The sequence below is a fragment of the Octodon degus genome, unplaced genomic scaffold, assembly GCF_000260255.1.
Source record: "Octodon degus isolate 3935 unplaced genomic scaffold, OctDeg1.0 scaffold00005, whole genome shotgun sequence".
Classification (NCBI taxonomy): domain Eukaryota; kingdom Metazoa; phylum Chordata; class Mammalia; order Rodentia; family Octodontidae; genus Octodon; species Octodon degus.
Window position 1 is genome coordinate 20,062,377 of NW_004524581.1, and position 14,132 is coordinate 20,076,508.

The following is a 14,132-nucleotide window of genomic DNA, read 5'->3' on the forward strand; positions in this document are numbered from 1 at the left end:
TGCCCCAACTCAATCTAAAGGTAGCTACGTCTGGCCTGGTTCTGACTCAGCACCCACAGCAAGGGTGCCCTTCCTGGAGGGATTATGGCTTGAGAAAGAGCTCCTTATTCAGAGCTGGGTTAGGGAGAGGGCTGGGAAAAATGATAAAGCAACAGTAAGGATCCAGGATTTGGTTGTGAAATGTTTACTGGCCATCTACAGGATGAAGAAGAGGTGGGTGAGATGGGCCATGGGAAAAGTGCAGCGTCTCCCTGCCCTCTCTGGTTGTATCAGTTTCAGGGACCTTCACACTGTCAGGTCTGCAGAGGCTTCCTCTGCCCTCTACCTCCGGATGTTCTAGAAGATTCCATGGCCTATCATGATTGATCCCAGCCTTGGACGCTGGGGGTCAACTAACCTCCAGCCAAGGGCAGATCTAAGGGTACAGGACGAGCTGACTATGTGGGCTGTTATATCATTGGGAGTGTTCTAGAAGCCAGAAGAATAAGAATACAATTTAAGGGAAAACAAAAAACACCCCTCAGTAATCAAGACAAAGTATTTGTAAAATCAAAATTCATGCAAACTCCCCCCACAATGAATAAAATATCACACTTTTCCATTGAGGCAGGCTATAGTTCTTTTGATTTACTGGGTGACAAGGAAGGCTATCATCCATCAGCCCCTGACTTCCCATAGGACCCTGACCTTCATTTGTACACCAGGAAGATGAAGTGGTTCTTAGACTTCTTGGTGGGAGCCCCTTACCCAACTAAAGCTTGTGTAGAAGCCATAGCTAGAAGCAAGGCTGATCTGTTTGCACTTGCAGTGTGTACTCTGGACTGAGTGTGTCCCTCCCCCAAATTCAGGTGTTGAAGTCCTGCCCTCAAGGGGCTGGTATTAGAAGGGGGAGTCTTTGGGTGGTGATTAGTTCTGGGCCAGGCTGGAGGCCATAGGTAGAGATAGTGTCCCCAAAAGGAGGCCCAGGACAGACCCCTGCCCCTTCCTGTCTGTGAGGACAGGACAGGAAGTTGCTGTGTGTCCTGAAAGCAGCTCTCATCACCCTTGACCTTGGACCCCTCAGCCTCCCGTGCTGGGAGAGATACTTGAGCCTCATCTGCTTCCCTGCTTACAGAAGGTAAATGGTGACAGCTGCCCGGCAGACGTCCTGCTCTGCTTCTCTGACCCAGACGCAGGACCCTGTGGAACCCTGATCCACCATCCAGGCTCCTCAGAGGATAGCTGGAAGCACAGCTTTGGAGGAAGATGGATGTCTGCCGCAGTGCCAACGTGCTCCTCAGGCCCTGGAGGAAGCCCTGCCTGTGCTGCATGTTGCAATCTGACTGCAGCGTGTACCCACGCCAAGCAAGCAGGGGTCCTCAGTCATTGTCTGAGCTTCAGGGTGCACCCTGCTCTGTCCCGGCCCCTCCCACCCGCTGGGCTACGGGATCAGCAGAAGCAGCTGTAGGATTTCATCAGCCTCGCCTGGCTGGTGCAGTTCACAGAGGACGGGGCTTACAGCCAGGTTTTAATAAGAAACGGGCGCTCTGGGGACACTGACAAATGGCTGGTGCGGTCTGCACAAGGCCGGCCGCCAGCAGCAGCCAGCTGGGCTCAACCTCCTGATGTGCGGGCTCTGGACCTGCAAAAAGTTCTCGGCCTGAGAGTGAGGAGCTTCTGCTCTCTCCCAACCCCAGTGAGGTCCTCATCACCTCCTGAGGTTGCTGTCATCCTCAGCGCAGGCCAGGCTTCTCAACTGTCACAGACCTCCAGTGGTGCATGGTGTACTATGAAGGTACAGACAGCAGGGACAGGCAGGGAGGGCCCAGAAAGAACTCCAGGGAGCCCACGTCCTCCTCTCATAGCTGGGTGGCCTGGGCCAGGCTGGCCACAGCCACCTGAGCGTCACGTTGCGTGGCTGAGCAGCGGGAGGACAGCAGCTCTCCAGAGCTGTGCTGCGGGTCCCAGGTAGGATTACAAGAAGGAAGAGCCTACAGCAGGTGCTTTGTGAACAGTCCCCTGATTTTTTTCCTGTAACTCCTGTCTCCCTGAAGGAATACAGAAAGAAACATTTTCTACTTACGTCAACTTTTGACATCTGTTCTGTGGGATGATGCTGATGAAGTGTTGTCTTGTTTTAGTCCTCAGGTTTTCTACAGTAAGCACATATATCAGCATGGTTTTTAAATTTTATTTATTTATGTTTTTAATTTATGTATTTGGTACAGGGTCTCACTATGCAGTTCCGACTCAGTGATCCTGCTGTTTTCAGCCTCCCCAGCCCTGGGATTACAGGTGTGTGCCACCACGCCCCGACTCGGTCTTCTGCTCAGTGTACCCAGGGGCCAGGCTAGGGTGGCATGTGGTACTTGGGATTGAACCCCCATCTATCATAATGTTTTAAGGAGGTTCATATTTGAGCAAAGTTGAGGTTCAGAAAAACCAATCCTCAGGGCCCTTTAAAAGAGTAAGTTTTCTAAAACATTAAAAGGTTCCTCAAAATACAGTTTTTGAAACGACCAACAGATCAACAGAATTTGTAAGTAGGTAAAGAAAAACAATGGCTAGCTCATATAAAAGGAAATTCAGATGATCTTAAAACATAAAATATTGTGAAGATCATTCAGAAGAAGATAAATATTCAGAAGAAGATAAATTCAGAAGAAGATAAATTCAGAAGCAGATAAATATAAATGAAAAGGGCACAAAGATACACATTTTCAACAATCAAATCAAGTGTGTAAACATCATATTGTCCCCCTAGTGTAAGAAACTGAAGGAGTAAATACCACCCAAAAGGTACAATAGAAAGGGCTGGCCAAATAGCTCAGTGGATTAAAGTGCCTGCAAGCAGGTGCAGGGGCAGGGGGTTCGATCCCCAGGCCTTCCCTTCCAGCCCTGCCCCTGGGGCCCACTGAGACAGTGGTTGAGGCTGGGTGTGGTGGTGCGTGCCTGTAATCCCAGCACTTGGGAGACTGTAAACAGGTGGATCACTATGAGTCTGATCTAGTAGTGAGACTCTGAATACCCTGTAGACCCTTCCCTAAAAGTTCAACAATAAACCATGTAGTACCTGTCGGTGGTTCTAGGGAGGGAAAGCTAGCACTGTCCTATATCACAGATACACTGAAAGCTCTTAAAATGCCTCCCAGTAAGAAAGTAACAAGGCAAGGTATAGCCAAGGTGGAGAATAAGCTGCCTTTTGGGAGAAAGGAGGACCAGAAGGAAAACGCGTGTTTTTTATCTGCCTGATAGGCCACAGAATTCTGCTGCAGTGGCTGCCTAAGATGTGTGGCTGGTGGTGTAAACGTGATCTCTGCCTCAACTCAGACAACTGGTGAGAATTTGGCAGATGGCAGTGGTAGAAAGTAGATTTTTCACTGTATATGATTTTATGCTGTATTATTTTAAATTTTTATCTTTTAAGTTTAAAATATTTTTAGTTTAAAAAGTTATATTAAAAAGCAAAGGCAGGAATTGGTGGTATAGGGTCTAAGCACTGAGTGCTATCATGTACATTAATTTCTTATTAGCAGGCTGAGGAAGTAGCTCAGAGGTCTAAGCACCTGCCTGGAAAGCTCAAGGACCTGAGTTCAACCCCCGGTACCACAAGCTGTGCCAGACCTGGAACCTCCGGGTGCACTGTGTGGGCCACCGAGACAGGGCGTAGTGGTGCATGCCTGTAATACCAAAGCTGGGAAGGCTGAGACAGGAGGATCACTATGAGTCTGAGCTGCATATTGAGCCCCTGTACCAAAAATAAATAAATAAATAAAATAATGATTTTTTTCTAATTAGAGATAATAAAAGACTTAAAGAAGATCCCCACTTTCCAACCTTGGGAACTTTATTCCTGAAACTTAGTCTCGGTGTCTGTTCTCTCTCATCCATTTCAGCCTCCTGTTAATACCACGAGACACAGAAACGAAGTGCCTCAGCCTAGCTTTGTTTGAATGGTGACCTAGAAGGAAAATAAAGGTCTCTGGTCTTGGCCACTAGGCTTGAGGTGCTTTACCAAGCAGCAGCCCCAGGTTCCCCCTCTGAGCCCGGGTATCCATGCTCACCTGGGCAAGGGTGGACCCCAAGCATACCACCTGCTGCGTTCCCTGGAGACCTGCCTGGGTTCATTGGAGCCCCAGGGCTCCTCTTGCACCAGGCAATGGCTGCCTAAGACGCGTGGCTGGTGGTCTAAACGTGGTCTCTGCCTCAAGCAGAAGAGATTCAGTCATGTGAGTCACGAACCAGAGCTCCCTGAGAATGTGGGTTGAAGCAGAGCTGAGGTGGGCCTGCGTCCTTGTTCAGTTCCTTCCCTGCCTTCTCTCCATCCAAGCCCCCCTTTACCTGAAGAGCCCTCAAAATGGATCCACGTGCTGGCATCCCTACCTCAGGCTCTGCCCTGACATTTGACCAAAACAGGCACAGATGCAGATTACCAAGCAAAGTCAGGGAGAAGCTTCCCAGCCATCTTTTGATGCCTCACTGACTAGAGACATGTGGTAATATCGGGGCAGGCACGTGATCGTTTAGTATTGCAGCGCTTTACTGACCTACCGTAAGCCCTCAGTAAGGCCCCGCCATTGTCCTCACATCCCTAGCAGCTTTTCTTTATTTAATGATAATGTAATTAGGTGCCCACCGTGTCAGGTACAGAGTTAAGTCTTTTTCTCATACATAACTCAGTCTTCAGAACAATCCTATGAAAGGGCTAGTGTTGTGAATGAAGCAATCGCATTTCAGAGAGGTGAATAGCAGCCCAAGGGTGTTCAGAAGATAAGCAAACTAGATCTGGGCACATTATGATTCTTTCTGTGTCATATTGTCATCATCACTTCTCTGATTTTTATGGCCAAATGCTGAAGCATGAGGCAGGACCCATGGCTGCGTTGGGAAGAGGTAGGAGTCTAAGCAACAATTCAGCCCCGGAGTAAGGAGTCCCCACTTCCCCCTGCGATGCTTCCCATTCCTCTCTGTGCTTCTGCTTGGAATAGCTTCACCTCTCTTCTCTTGTCCAAATCCTAACTATACTTGAAAATTCACACTGAATGATCTCTCTCCAAGGAGCGGCGGGCACTCCTGCGTTAATTATCACACCGTTCGCAGTACCAAAGTGTTATGGTGATGAACTAGCCATCCACAGACAAAGGAATTGGACGTCCTCTCCACGCACAGCAAAGTCTTATTCAACTCTAAGAAACTGGAACCCCTGAAGCATGTAATGATGTGAAGAAGCCTGGGAGACCTCGTGCTATGTGAAATAAGCCAGTTGCTACAGAGCAAACACTGAACTGTTTTCTTTACATGAGGCATCCCGACTGCTCAGCTTCATGGAAAGTAGGTGGTGTCCAGGGGCTGGGGTAGATGCACCTAACTGTTCCTTCTATGGTGAATTTATAGGGTACTTTTTTGGATACACAAGTTATTCCTTCCTGCTAGCAAGTCCTGCCACCACGAGCCCCAACCCACTCTAGTAAGACAGCAGGTGTTTATTGATGCACTTGAGCCAGAGACAGCAGCCAGACAGCCAACTCTGAGGACAGGATCAGGACTCACACAGTCATTACTCTAGCATCTTTTCTGGTACCTGGCGGGAGGCAGATTGTTCATTAAACTATGTTGACAGTGTGGATGGGTCAGTGAGTGCACATTCTGTCCTTGTCAGCATTGTGAGGTCACTGAGACCCAGACCCGGTTTTTGATTTCTTTGACCCTCCTTATGCTTAGCAAAGCGTTAGATCTGAGGCAGAAACCTCACAGAACGGAACTGCAGTCATCTGGCCTCAAGGGTTTGTTATGCTTTGTTCTGTCTTGGGGCAAAGGATAGCTTTCTGTGGAAGGGAAGTCAGCCCATGTGAAAGCCTACAAGGCATTCGCAGAAATGTTTAATTCCTGAGCCTGCTGCATGACTGGACATATGTATATTATTTTCATAACTGGGTGTGACCAAATGTCCTTGATTTGACTTGTGGGAATATGTAAACCAGGGGCTCAAAGAGGGCCGCCTGTGGGTGGAGGGGATCACGTGACACTGGGGGAGCTCCACTGGCAATTCCCAGACTCAAGAGGATTTCTGGGAAGTCACAAGAGGTGACTCTACAAAGAGCCTTGTGGTCCCTCCAGAGACAGACTTTCTATGGGCTGGCGCTGTGCCTGCCAGGCAGGAAGTGGGGAGCCCAGGGGCTGGCTCTGGGTCTACTGATCGGCATCAGCTTCTCCATGCTTGTTTTCAATAGGAAGCTTTGTCAGGAGCTTAAAGGCTGAGCTAGAGGAGCCCTGGACGCTGCTTTGTACCTAAAAATCAGATTTACTCATTTCAAGAAACAAAAGCTGGCTTTAAAAATTACATCAGTTATCCAGAGCACCCTGGGACCACTTCTGAAACATGAACTCTTTGACACCTCCCCCCTTGACTTCATCTCATTTTATAAACAAATATGGGGGCTTATTGGAAGAAACGTGAGTTTATCCTCAAAGGCATGAGACTTAGAGGTGCAAGGGGCGGGATAAGTTTGTGAGTCTTTGGGGAGGATTCCAGCCCGGCTTTTTAACGGAGCTACCCGGATGGGTTCGAGGTCAGCTTTAGGACCTCTGCATCCGTGCTGCTTCAGCTGGAGAAAAGCAGGGTCCAGGTCAGGCCAGGATTGGAACAGGCTCCAAAGAAGTCCTGGATATCACAGCTGTAGGAAGTGCTTGTCCTTTCTTAATTTTGTTTATTTAAGAAGAGAAAAAGAAATCACATGTCTTTTTGAGGCCCCAAGGGGCTGTTTTCACTGTGCACCCAGAAAGCCTGCGCTTATTACTGGAATGCTGGCCTCGCCGCGGCCACGTATTGTCCTTGGATTTAATGCCTGCTTTGCATTTGGAAGAAAGATTCATTCATCCCTGTGCCAGGAAATAAATAATCCTATTGTCTCCCTGCCCAAATTGTTCCAAGACCGTCTTTTTTTTAAGTCCCACAAGCCCAGATAGCATCTCGCTTGGCCCCACAACACCGCGGTCTCCGAGGCTCAAGGGACTCTTTCTGGTCAGGGGTTTCTGCCACGATGCTCCGTCGCACGGAGCAAGAACCCCGCCTCCCCACAAGGTCCTTGAACCTCTGTGCTTGTGAACTCAGACTTCATGTCACCCCCAACCTGGGGTGGGTCTGTCACCAAGAGGGCCAAGATCCCTGGGCAGTGGCTAATGTGGCCTGAGGAGAGGCGTGGAGCGGCTGTATGTGTTGTGACAGCTTCCTTCCTGAGCTCCCCGGGTGCTCTCAAGAAAAAAAGGCCGATTTAATTAAAAGGAAGACAGACGTGTGAAGAAATCACAGGCAAGATGGTTCCAAGGAAGTTTGTTGTCTTTTCTGAGTAACACACTCCCCAGGGGCTGCGGCCAAAACACATTCCTGTTTCCTTCCTAACAGAATGTTCCCGTGTGTTTACAGCATTTCTCTCCATGGCCATCAGGGAAGTGGCCATGCTGTCTTTCCCACGTCCCTTGTCACATCTTCCCTCCCAGGGACCTCCTCTCTTGCCCCCACCCCACCCTTACTTTCCCTCCCTCTCTTCCCATCCCAGATAAGGTTCTCCAAAATGTCCACTACCTTGGACACCCCTTCTTCTCTAAACACATAGCCCACCACACTTTCCATAACTATGATTTAAACACTCAACTCTCCCATGCAGAGCCTACAAGACTTATTGTTTCTTTCATAGAGTGTGCTGAGTCAAACCTAGGTTCACAGTATGATGCTCTCCAGTGATTCTTCCCTCCACAAACGTGCCCTGCCTTGGGTACCGGGGACCCTCCTCACCCTGGTGGTTTCTGCTAGGGCTGAGGCTCCACCTTCTTCCTTCACACTGGTGACCTGATGTTCACATCCCCACCCGGGCTTCCCCGTACATTCTTTTTTTTTTTGGACAGGGGCTACAGGGCTCACTACATAGATCAGACTCGGGGTGAATCTCCTGTTTTCAGCCTCTCAAGCACTGGGATTACAGGCGTGCACTACCATGCCCAGTTTCTATCACTGTCTTGGCCCGCCCCAGGGGCGGGGCTGGTGAAGCAGGCTGGGAACAACCCCAGCCACTGCACACTGCTGAAGCAGGCACTTTAGTCTGCCGAGCTATCTGGCCAACCCTTTTCCCTGTACATTCTTGTGGAGGACTACCTGAGCAGCTGTCCTTGAAAGAAGAGCAACTGTCTCCATTTGGACTGAGATTGGCCCTCTTTCCTCGTATTGTTCTGTACAGAGCTGGCTAGGACTTCTGTTGATCCTTCAGTTGGCCTTAAGCAATGTGTATTGGTCTAGCTGAGGTGCTGGTGATACTCTCTAAAGGTGGCATTTGTGTTTCTCTAGTAACCTACACCTGCTGCTCTTTAATGTGAGCTGGGTCGAGACAGGACGAAGAGCCAGTGCTCCAAGCTGCCAGCTGGGCTCAAGCCTTGAGACAGAGACTATGACTTCCTGGGGCTTGAAAGACTACATCAAAGCTGAAGCATCAGACCCCCCAAAACATAAGATACTATTTTTATAGCAGAATGCAGATTAATTGCTCCGCATATCCTCTCTGCATGTGGCAGAGGTAAATGCAGGCCACCTACCTAGCTCAGCTCACAGAGTCACCTACTTCCCCCAATTCTTGGTCATTCCTCCTCAAGCCACTCCTCCTCAAGCCACTCCACCACTAATAAAACTGGGTGAGGCCCTGGGTCAGTCTCTTGGTTCTGAAAAGCCATCTTTGTGGCTGGACTTAGGGCCCTTTGGCTCCCCAATAATTATAAATATGTTTTAGTGTCTTTACTTTCACTGTGGGTTGCACTGGGAGTGGTAAATTGAAATCAACTTGATGGGATTCTAATAACGTAACTTTGGGATTGCAAGTATTTGCTTCTTGGACCGAGACGAGGACCTGGAAGTGACTCCTACAATTCTGATGACCTGCACCTCGATCTCTCTCCCTCTAGGTCACAGGTAGCCCTGCTGCACTGCAATTCATACTCACCTCTGCTGCAGAACTGTTTCCCCGGACACAGGGCGATGCCACCTGCCTTTCTCTCTTTCCTCCACTCCTACAGCCACCATAGGACCACATCTTGAAGACTTGGCCTTTCCTGCTTTCACCTACAAGTATTCCTTGCCTTCCTTCTCCCCATTCCTGTCTTTTCACTGGATAAGGAAAGCATTCTTGGCCTCCAGTGCTTTAGCCCGTGATCCATCTTCCACAGAGTGGCTGGAGTGAAATCCCAACATTCCTTAGTGTGATGAAGAAAGGTCCATATTCCACAGCAGTAATAAAGTTGGGTATCTTCTAGCCTCTGCCCTGGCTCCCCAGTCCTGTCTCCCACCCAGCTTCTTCCCCAACTCTGCACACATATAGGAGCTCCAGTCCACCCACCCTCCCTCCCGTGCTGTTCCCTGCCCCGACTCGCACTTCTCCCATGCCACAGATCTCTTTAACATGTAACTCCAGAGTGATTCCACCACTCTGACCCTGTGGAAGGCTTTCCTGATGTGGCCCTGTCCTGAGGCTCTAGCATAGCCACTGCCCCTCTGAGCTTCATGGCCTTCTGCATGCTCCTCCACAGGGACCTGCAGCTCTTTGCGTCCCACATGGCTTAGTATAGAGCCAGGACAGAGCACACCTGTCTGGAGGTGTGCAGGAAGGGCTCTTCCTGCTTCCAGTCTTGTGCATATCACTTGCCTGCAGCTTTGGCCAGAGGATTTGAGCCTTCTGTGAGCAAGGAGACAATGCCACTTGGGTCACCCGAGACTTTTGATGATCCACAGCATGAGCTTTTTCCCCGGTCAGCCTGTGTGAGAAGGTCCTGGTCAGTAGCCCAGGTAGGAACATCCACTGCTGTTCATAGCTCTGCTGAGGTACATGCTTTTAATATTTCTTAATATTTTAAAGAGAAAATTACAGTTTTTGGTTAGAAAACATTAGCAATTTGAATGTATGCACTTTCAAATAGGGTTGCATTTGAATTTTACATGCTGGCAACCTTGTGAAATTTGTTGTGTACTTCTATTTTTTTGAGCATGGGCCTCACTCTTAGGGGGCCCCTGGGGGGAAAGCGCAGGTCCAGCCACATAGAGTACTTAGCTAAAGGCAGCAGAGGAAAGACACACGCGGCTGACACTCTTCACTGAAGGCGTACTTTGTTCCGGGTGGACTCTTCCTCCATATTATTTCCTTTGTTTTCACCACAGCAGGGGTCGTTTGTAGATGAAGCTGAGAAAGAGTTTCTGCTCTGAAGTGGCTGTTCAAGGCCATTCTGATAAGGTGGTGAGACCCGTATGCGGAAGAGGCCAAGGCACTTGTTATGAACCTTCTCCATCCCCTGCTCTGGTCTCTGCTGCTCATCCTGGTCGCCCTGCCCTGGGATGGCCCAGAACCACCCCACATCAAGACTAGGTTGTGTCTTTCTGCCCCGATTCTTGACACTGGGACTTTCTGTGCTCCCTTAATTGGAAGGCTGTTTATTTTGTCCTCTGAAATTTAACAATGCTGAGACTTAGCTGGAGCCAGATTTTTCTTCTCAAGATCAAATGCACTCATCTTCTAAACCAGTCTATATTCATGGATATTGAGAAAGAATTAGGGAATCCTTGCCTTCACCATGTATAACAAAAACTCCTACCAGCTGCTTCCTGGAGGAGTCTGAGGGTGGGTTCTGAGGGATGCAGTCTGACAGAGTCACACACGGTTGGCCACAAGCCTTGCTGTGTAAGAACACCATAAGCTCTTGAGTAGGGAAAGCCTCCAAGCTTATGAAACAGTGCTGTACAGAGATTCAGTATTGGTCACCTGGGCTTATAAGTCACTTGCAGTCTTCTAGAGCCTGTGGTACCACGAATGTTCACAGAAAATGAAGCAGATGACTTTAATTTTATAATGTGCTTTATTTAGCCTAATCAATATGAACATGTTCCAGCCAAAAGAGGTCTCTCATCCTCCCTCTACCTTTTCCCATCTGTCCCCGGGCTGGTATCAGTTCTGGGTTACAGGAAGCAGAGGTCCGGCTGTGCATCCCGTCCGGGCACCTTTCCACTCCCGGAAGCCTAATAGTGTGGCTGCCCATCCTAACTGGCTCTGTCCTTTGACACAGAGGCCAGAAGCAGGGGTGGGACCCCAAACAGGAAGGGGAGTGGTGGTGTTGTTCAGCACTGCCTGGCCCAGCCATGAAAGATGAAAGCCTCCAGGCCTTTGGCTGAAGATAGCACAGAAAAGGCCGGGTGGAGCCAAACTGCAGTCGGTCCTCATCAGCGCTTTGTCAAATGGCCCTGGGCCTGGCTCTGCGGGTGGCTGGGTGACAGGAGCCCTTGGCTCAGGCCTAAATGGGGAGAGGCTCCAGATTTGGGTGGGGTGTCTGGAGGAAGAACAGCATGTTCCATTCACTCTGAGGGTAGGAGGCTTCCGTGGAGGTCATCTGGCATCTGGGTGAGGCACCCTCACACACTGCAAGCAGGTGACGGGTGACCCCAGGCCATGAGCAGGAAGGGTCTCAGTCAGTGGAGCTTTCTTACTACACCAGCTCTTTCTACAGATAAAGCCAAGGCCCAGAGTGACTTCAGGTTATGTCACTAGGAACACATCTAAGAGCAAAGAGGATGAGGTGGAAGCAGTTTCGGACCCTTCCTGGGGACACTGGCTACCTGGCTGTCCTGAGCCAGCACCGTAGGCTCAACACCTTGGCCCCCCATACCACATTGCTTTTTAAGGTGCTCCTCAAGGCTAAGAAGCCTGTTTCCGGGCTGGTGAGATGGCTCAGTGGTCTAAAGCACCTACTTAGAACAAGCTAAGCTAAGCACAGGGACCACGGTTCAATCCCCCAGCACCACATGCCAGCCAGCCCCGCCCCCTGGTGGGCTGAGCTGGCCACACACACACACACACACACACACACACAAATAAATAAATTAATTAATTAAAAAAAAAAAAAGAAGCCTGTTTCCCCAGGTGTCTGTGGGTACCCTTGAGGACCTAGGGCAGCCATGTCCCCCCCACCAGCACTGGACATCAGTCATGTGACCCTGCTCTCAAGACCCTAAGATGTAAGTGTCAACGTTGTGGCTGTGTGTGGAGTCAAGGAGACTTTGTGAGGGGGCACTTTCATGCACCCTTTAAGTCTCAGCAGTTTAAAATTTTAGGGCTTCGAAGAAATAGAGAGGGCAGAGAGAGATTCTAGGAAACTACTTTTAGAAAAGCACTTCTGGTACGCGGCTTGAGCACCAGAATCTTCATCCACCGCCAGCAGCTGGTGACATGGAACCGGATGCAGCCTGGCATTGCCTGTTTTTAATGCCTGCCACGTGTTGCTTCCCCTGGTAGGCAGGAGAGAAAGCGATGTTCTGTGAGCAAATGGGGGTAGGGTCAGGGTGCAAAAGGGGGAGCTTATTACCTGCTGGTGTGTCTGCTGATCTGAGGATACTTAATGCTTAGGTTGACATACAGAACCTACAAGGACATCAAGCCCAGGATCCACTAACCCCCCATGAAAACTGCAGGGAACACAGGCCAGGCCATGAGGAAGCTGATGGGTTTGCCCCCCTCCCAGGGTGTGAAAGCCTCATTTCTACCCTCAGAGGAGTGTTTAGGTGTCTGCTCATGCAACCGTGAGTGAAGTCGCTTTTGTAGCGCAGCTGAGCTGAACTCCCTCCAACTCCACCATCCACCCTGCCGGTGCTCAAGTTGATTAAATTACATTTATTTCCAGTCATGTGATTTGGAACCGAGTTACAAAGCAGCCAAACGGAAAACCTATATTACCTCCTTAGAATCTAAAACAGTGATTTAAGCTTATGTTCTAGGACCCAGATTCAAACCACACAGGGACACTTCTTTTTAACAAAGACATTCAGAAACACGATAAGGGAAAACCTCACTCTTCTGAACATCCTAAGGTTGAAAAGTTTGCTTTAAATCACACACTTAAGGTCTTGTGATGTCTAAATCCGAGTAGAGAGAGATTCACTAAGTCACAATTCAAGGATTAATAATGAAATGCTCAGGAGCCCATGGTGGACAGAATTTCCACTAGATTTCTAGAGTCAGCTTATCTACCTGCTGTGTGACCCTGGGTCCCCAGCTAACCCTTCAGAGCCCAAGTTTCATGACCCATGAGATGGAAGGAAGACTAGAAGCCAAAACAGGTGTCTTTGTAAAATTTATATGAGAATACACATACAAAGTGCCTGGTACTAGTAAATGTTCCTTCAATACTGAGTTTACAGTGGATTATTTCTATCTAAAGGTTGTTTCTCCAGGGAAGGAGTAGGTGGCAAAAGGGACAGGTGGTGAACATGTGTGTTGTTTGTAGTGGACAGCAGCATACAAGAGCTGCTTCTCCATGGCTGTGGGGCATCACACAGCACTGCTGCGCCTAGGAACACTTCCACTCTTCCACTGGTCACCCTATCTTCACACCTTCTCTGAAGACAGCTGGTCTCTTTGCTTCTTAGACTAGAAATCTATTCTGTGACCAGTGCAATTCTTTCACTGAACCACCTGTAAATACTCTGCCCTAAGCAAAGGCTTTTTTTTCTTTTCTTTGGATTTTCTTTTTTTGTTGTTGTTCGTCTTGTAAGAGCAAACTTCTAATATTTTGTGGACTAGAAGATCTGACATTAGGAATCTCAGCATAGTCCCAGTTCCCAAGAGGACACTTCAAGAGGATGTGGTCCTGTGGGAGTCTTGGTAACACAACAGCTGTGGGTAAAGATTGAGCTTTTAACAGGTAGGGTGGTTGAGACCAGCTGGACTCAGTATCAGAAGTGGGGTGGATGTCAACTCAGGTCATATGCCAACATCATGGGAGACATGTGTGGCCTGTGGATGGCCAAGATGACCTAGAGAAAGTGCCAAAACTGTTTACAGTACAAACAAGGGACTTCAGGCTCAAACTCCTGGTGGCCCCTAGGTAAGACCTAATGTTCCTCGGGCCCACTGATGGGCTCATCATGAGGCCTGATGCCTCCTCAATGTCTGTGGTGCCGTGTACAGATTCACCCCTCTTGACTTTGCCAAATACACACTTGATGAAATAGATGGGTCTCTCTCAACTTTACAGTCACCCTGTTCTCACAGTATGTGATGAAAGTCAGCTGTGTGGAACCTCGCAAGAGTAGCACGAACATTCTAAAACCATAGATTGGAGGATTGTGGGCAGCT